The 6,974-nt window shown below is 45.3% G+C and overlaps 1 pseudogene; it reads right to left on the bottom strand.

Moving 5' to 3' along the window:
* Positions 1-268: 268 nt before the first annotated feature.
* Positions 269-6,348, bottom strand: LOC105984438 (annotated as a pseudogene).
* Between the last annotated feature and the right edge of the window lie 626 nt (positions 6,349-6,974).

Here is a 6,974-nt window from a genome sequence, read left to right as displayed (position 1 = left end):
TTTTCTTCCCCTCAGTGTTCTTTGAGGGTCCCTGTTTTTTCCTTTGTGTAAGGAAAGCTAAAATGTTGTGTTCTGGAGCTTCCGGGGATGATGGGTATGGCATATTGTATGGAGACGGCATGTTTTACAAAAATTTCCCAGTTTTGTAAACTGTGGACCACTGTGCATCACGCTTTTACCCCAGTTCAGATCCAGGTTGGTTTTGGGCCCAGAGTCCCGCCCTTATCCTGGGCGTGGCTTCACCTCCTAGACCACAGCTCCTGATTGGCTACAAGAAGCCGACGCTCTCCTCTCGACCAATGAGGCTCTGGGGGCGTAGTCTGGTGGGCGGGACTCCAGATCTAGTGGGCGGGGCCCCAAGGCCTGCTGTGCCTCGGCGCGCTTTGCACTTGCTCAGCTCCCTCCTGGGGAACCCGAGGTCTTCCAGCCGCCAATGCTTTTCTTTCTTCGGCCGTGGTACCCGGGCATGACCTTGGCTATCGCGGCCGCTGCACGGAGGGCCCTCCTCCGGTCCCGTCCCCTGCTCCCCTGGCGTGGCTTCTAGACAGAGAGGAACGTCCATGGCTGCTTGCCCAGGAAGGCCGAGAGCCGCGAGCCCCGGCGCGGCCCGGCGCGGCCCCCAGGTCGGGGTGGGCCTGGGACCGGGGAAGCTGGGGTGGGGGTGCTGTGGGAGCGGCTGTTGGGGGACAGGTCGGCGAAACAGACCTGGGGTCGTGGGGCTGGGGGCTCAGCATTGGTCCCATCCTTGCACAGGATTTCCACGAGTTGAACGCGTCAGCCGCCGGTAGGTTACCGGGACACCCCATCGAGGGAGGCTGAATTTATTGACAGGACTTCTGCAGTTGCCTCCACAGGTGAGGTTGTTTTCTGCGTTTCTCCCCAACGCTGCTTAGCGCACCCAAACAATAAAGCTGTGGTGGTCATTGCCCTTAGAAAGCCCAGTAAACATCTGAGCAGTTGTCAGGGAGATATGAATGCGCCGAACTTAATGCTGACAGGTAGAACTTGTATTCGGTTGATTTGATGTGGGTTCTTTTTTGCTCTGCTTTGTTTTGCTTTGTGCCAGTACTGGGCCTTGAACTCGGGGCCTCACACACTGGCTTGGCTTTTTTGTTTTTACTCAGGTCTAGAGCCACAGCTCCACTTCTGGGCTTTTTGTTGGGCTAATTGCAGTGTCTCAACTGACTTTTCTGCTTGGGGTGACTTCAAGCCTCAATCTTCACATCTCCTGAGAAGCTAGGATCAAAGTTCTAGGCAAATACTACTCCTTTTGTTTTTCTTTGCTGTTTTATTTTAGCCTCTATGATACTATCCTGTGAGGTAGCAACATTTCATGGAATATTTATACACACGTATAGCTGACCACATAATGTTGAGATTTATGGTAAATAAATCAGTATTTAACGGCTTTCTCTGAGAAGGACAGTAAGAACAGTTTCCCTCTCCTACGTTTTGGAACTGGGAGCTCACTTTATATTCTTCCAGTATTTTAATACCTTGCCAATCTTTTTATTATTATTAAAGAACTATTGTGGTCAGGTGCCAGTGGCTCATGACTGTAATCCTAGCTACTCAGAAGGTTGAGATCTGAGGATCACGGTTCAAAGCCAGCAGGGCAGGAAAGTCTGTGAGATGCTTTCTCCAATAAACCAGCAGAAAACCAAAGTGGTGCTGTGGCTCAAGTGGTAGAGCACTTGCCTTGAGCTGAAGAGTTGAGGGACTCCCAGGCCCAGAGTTTAAGCCCCATGACCAACAAAAAAAAAAAAAAGAAAAAAACTGTATTGTTCGGCTGGGAATGTGGCAGATTGCTTGTCTAGCAAGTATGAAGCCCTGGGTTCAATTCCTCAGTACCACATAAACAGAAAAAGCCAGAAGTGGCCCTGAGTTCCAGCCCAAGACTAGGGAGGAAAAAAAAAAAAAAAGAACTACATTGTTTACTCACCCTGCATCATTTACTCCCTGTCCTTTCAACCTTCCTTTCCTCCCTCCTCCCCCTCCTTCCCCTCCCCCCTCCCCTCTTCCCTCTTCTCTTTCTCCTGGTCCACCTCCTCCTCCTCCTCCTCCTCCTCGTCCTCCTCCTCATCTTCCTTCTTCTTCTTCTTCTTTCTCCTTCTTTCTTCTCTGTGGCACTGGGGTTTGATATTTTGCTTTATGCTTGATGCTTGCTAGACAGTACTATACAACTTGAGTCACTCCTAGCTCAGTTTTTTCCTTTTAAAGATATTTTTTAGCACAAATTAATTGGACAAGGAGGTCCCATTGTGATATTTTATACATATGTACTTTGACCAAAATACATTACTTTGTCTTAACTTCCCTCCTAATTTTTAGTGGGTTTCAATATGTTGTTTTTACACACACACACACACACATTCAAATTAGATTCATATCTGTCACTCCCCTGTCCCTCTGATTACCCTTCTTCCAAACAATCCCAATTTTACAGTTATATTATTTTTATTTTTTAGGTCTAGATTCCATATATGAAAAGATTACAGTATTTTTCCTGAGCATGGTTTATCTTATTCAATATGGTGATCTCCAGTTCTATCCATTTTGCAGCAATTGACACAGCAGCCTTTTCTCATTCTTCATTCCCTCTTTTCTCACTTTCTAAGAATTTCTTGACATGCAATTAATAATTCAACTCCTTTCGTGACAGTTTACCTGTTGCTGAAACAGGTGATGATACAACTTACTACCATTTCACTTCTCTTTTTCCTTACTGTACATTTCACAAGAAATTCCCCTGGATTATTCAAATATCTCAGTGTTAATGTTTTAAGTAAACATTTTGTCAAATTATTTTTTCTATGAAATATAATTCTTACCTTCTAGGCCATTTATTATATTATACTTTTTTTTCTCCTGGGACTATAGATAAAAGACACATATCTAGAAGATTTCTAGAGATGCTGTGTTATTGTTAATAACGAATTGCATAATGATTTTAAGTACATTATAAGGTCTAAATTTTCTATTCTAAAAGTAAAAATAGCAGTTAAAAAAAGCAGCATGTATTAAAAAAAACCAAAACATTTTAGGAGAGAACTTCATGTATAATCTCTAAACCAAGCCTATCTTGACCTTTATATGGCCCCTGATTTTGGCCAGTAAGTATGAGTGGTCAGAGGGAGCATGTTCATAGTCAAAGTGCTAAGTGATGTGCAAGGCTTTTTGTTTTGTTTTGTTTGTACCTGTCCTGGGGCTTGAACTCAGGGCCTGGGTGCTGTCCCTGAGCTTTTGGTTTAATTTTAGTGCTTTACCACTTGAGCCACACCATTTCCTCTGTTTCTTTGTATTATTTGGGGGAGGGTAGTTAATTGGAGATAAACATCTAATGGATTTTCCTACCTGGGATTGCTTTGAACTGCCATCCTCAGATCTCAGCCTCCTGAGTAGCTAGGATTACAGGCATGAGCCATCAGTACCCTGCAGTGATGTGCAGTTTTCAACTTTGAGGAACCCCATCTCTGCCTACTGAAGTACTTTTAAATCCCAGGAATTATCTTTTCATGTTCCAGGCTGGCCTCCAACCATCATCCTCCTACCTCAGCCTCCCAAGTTCTGGGCATGTTGACCACACTCAACTATCACTTTCAGTTCTTCATTAAAAATCCTACTCAAGTAGTTCTAAGAAAAATCATTTCACACATTTTAAAACTCAGTCTCCCAAATGATGAAATTATAGGCAACTATAACTATACCTGATGCAATTATTTGCTTTTTTTTTGGTCACTTATTTTAAATTTTTTGAAACAGGGTCTTGGAATAGTATCCCAGGTGGGCCTTGAACACATGATGTTCCTCCAGAGTCCTAGGATTACTGGTGTGTCCCACCATGCTCAGTTTCTCATGATTCACTCATTTATTCATCTGTTTATTTATTTATGCATCAGTATATGTTAAGTTGTACATATTAAGAAGTTTCCTCAGGACCTGACTATGCCTATACAACCAGTTGGGTAATAGAAACTTCCTTGTGTAGCTTTCCAGGGCAAATCCAGCTCTACTTAAGATTCCACACCAAGGTACCCTTAACCACCCAGGTCAACTCATGTGAACTGATCATGAAGGACTCCAGAGGTTAACGCTGAGATCATGCTATGTCTGACTATTGTTTAAATCTAGCCATGGCTAGGGCTACTATATAGACATTGATTTAATATGTGAGACCAAAACATACCTCTTTAAATTCCCCTTCAAGGGCTGGGAAGGTGGCTCAGTGGTAGAGTGCCTGCCTTGCATGCATGAGGCCCTGGGTTCGATTCCTCAGCACCACATAATCAAAAAAGAAAAAAGCCGAAAGTGGCGCTGTGGCTCAAGTGGTAGAGTGCTAGCCTTGAGCTGAAGAGCTGAGGGACAGTGCCCAGGCCCAGAGTTCAGGCCCCACGACCGGACCTCCCCCCCCCAAAAAAATGCAATAAATTCCCCTTCAACTCCACAGTTCACATTTTACCTCTAAGACTGTGCCCTGGACCTTCTTGTCTCCTTTTCACATCCACACTGACACCATGCTGTTTCCCCACTAGGATGCACCTGCAGCCTAAGTTTCATTTCTAAATGCCTAGAACAAAGCACAGGATAGACCCACCCAACTAGACAGAAAGATGAGAAGAACAAGTAACACCTGCATAACAATACTCCTCTGTGACTACCCAGTTGCCATTGGACCCTAGGCTATAGAACTGACACTTTTTTTTGGCGATGACAGGAGTAGGTACAGATCTGGATCTTATGGGATGGTCTTATGTCCCTCAGTACCTGTACCAGCTTAGCAAGGACATGGGAAAATCTCTCATCATCAACTTTACCCCAGTAACAACATTCAGGGTGATAGCTCTCAAGAGGGGCAGGATACAGTCCTGGGCAATTGGCTCAGCCTGGCTGTGTGGTTCAACAGGTTCTCCAGGGTAGCCATGGAGATGTAGTTCCCATAGAAACTGAACAAGGTGAGCTGAGAACAGTGACTCAAGGCTGGTGGGATGGCAGTGAGTTGTGCGTCCATGATCTCACAGTGCTCTAAGACCAGAGTCTCCAAGGTGCTGGCCACTTTCTCTAGCAGAACTCGGAGAGGATCAGGACTGAGCTTTTCCATGGAGAAATTCTTCAGATACAGATGCTTGAGGTGACTGATGCTGGGACACTGGGACAGATGCCTCAAGTCTGAGTCCTTAAGTGGACTTGGACTCAGAGAGAGAATCTGCAAGGGCCTCAGACTTCTGAGGATCTTGTGCAGCTTTCCATAAAGGAAAAAGACACCGTGCATGTAAAGCTCCTGGAGATTGTGCAGCTTCTGCAGATGAACAGCATATTTGTAGGAATACCATGCATTCTTAGAGCGGGAAAGATAAAATTCTACACTCATCTTGGAGAAGGAACGTATCCAAAGATTACTCATCTTGCCCAGGTAAGGAACAAAGTTTTTCATGGTCTCCCGATGCCAGAAATCATCCACCACCAGCTCTTGGATGCAGTCTAGTTGCACAACATGCAGAACTCTCTGTACTTTTTTTTTTTTTTTTTGTCGGTCGTGGGGCTTGAGCTCTGGGCCTGGGCGCTGTCCCTCAGCTCTTCAGCTCAAGGCGAGTGCTCTACCACTTGAGCTACAGCGCCACTTCCGGTTTTCTGGTGGTTTATTGGAGATAGGAGTCTCACGGTCTTTCCTGCCCGGGCTGGCTTTGAACCGCGATCCTCAGATCTCAGCCTCCTGAGTAGCTAGGATTACAGGCGTGAGCCACCAGCGCCTGGCTGAACTCTCTGTACTTTATAGATGGAGCCTGATAGACTCTGCAGCTTCTTACAGCACAGCTGGACTAAGTCTTTTCTCTTCCTGGCCCACTGCAACAGGTAGGCTTGGGATTCATCCTTGGTATGGTTTTCAATGCTAAAATCTATTAATACCTTTAAAGGATGCTTCACTTCCTTGCCTGGCCTGTGATTTGCTGCAGGCTTCTCAGTCAGAGCCTCTGCAGAGAAAGCTCCATCCATGGCTATGTACCCCATGGTCCAGACATTCTGGTGCACCTTCTGTAGATCCAGCACCTGTAGTTTCCATCTCCTGGGCTGAAACTTTTGGACAGGCAGCATATCAAGCCCATGCAGGGCAACTTGTAGGACCTCTAGGTCTGGTGTCTCCATCAGGGCTCCCAAAGGCAGGCAGGGGAAAGGCCAAGCCTGCACCATGGCCTTCAGGACCTCAGTGCATCTCCCAGCAAAAGCCTCCATGAACAGTGAAGGGAAGAGCCCCACAGGTAGGTCCTCAAGAGCAGAGATAGCCAAGGCCTGATTCATCAGCAGGCTCTGCCTTGCCAGCTGCAGGAGTGGGGGTAGAGTCTTGGTGCTCATCCTGATGGACCTGCAGGGAAAGGATCCAGGTGTGGACCAGCTGGACAGGGCTCTCTGAATCCCAGCAGAGCAGGTTCCAGGATTTGGCTTCTAACTCTATTATTTTCATCGCAATTTATAAACACTTATTTGATCTGGACACTAATTTGATATTAGTATTTTCTGCCCCCTTCATAGATTCTTCACATCGGTGGCCCTCCTCAGCATCAGATTCTGTAAGCTGACCTTTGGGATTGTTTTCTAGTTCTTTCCTTCCATAGTGTCCTACCTAACAATTATTCCTCGCACTAACTTTTTTTTTCATTTTCCATTAATATTTTATTAAATGTTGAAACATGATACATAATTAAATGGAAGCATTTGTTACAGTCTTCACATGTTTAGGGTCTCTCCCAAGTATGAACTTTGTCTTCTTTATCTTTTGAACCTTCCTATAGGAATTTCTTTTTTTTATTTTAAATTTAATTTTATTTTATTTGTGAACATACTGTACAGAGGGGTTACAATTACATGGGCAGGATAATGCAATGCGTACATTTCTTACCAAGCATTGCAGCCTCCTCCTTTGTTTACCCTTCACATCCCTTCCCAGTCTCCCCCCTCCCCCACAACCTCCCACTAACTTT

Source organism: Dipodomys ordii, unplaced genomic scaffold (assembly GCF_000151885.1).
Source record: "Dipodomys ordii isolate 6190 unplaced genomic scaffold, Dord_2.0 Scaffold24, whole genome shotgun sequence".
NCBI classification, from domain to species: domain Eukaryota; kingdom Metazoa; phylum Chordata; class Mammalia; order Rodentia; family Heteromyidae; genus Dipodomys; species Dipodomys ordii.
This window is presented reverse-complemented; position numbering and strand designations above follow the sequence as displayed.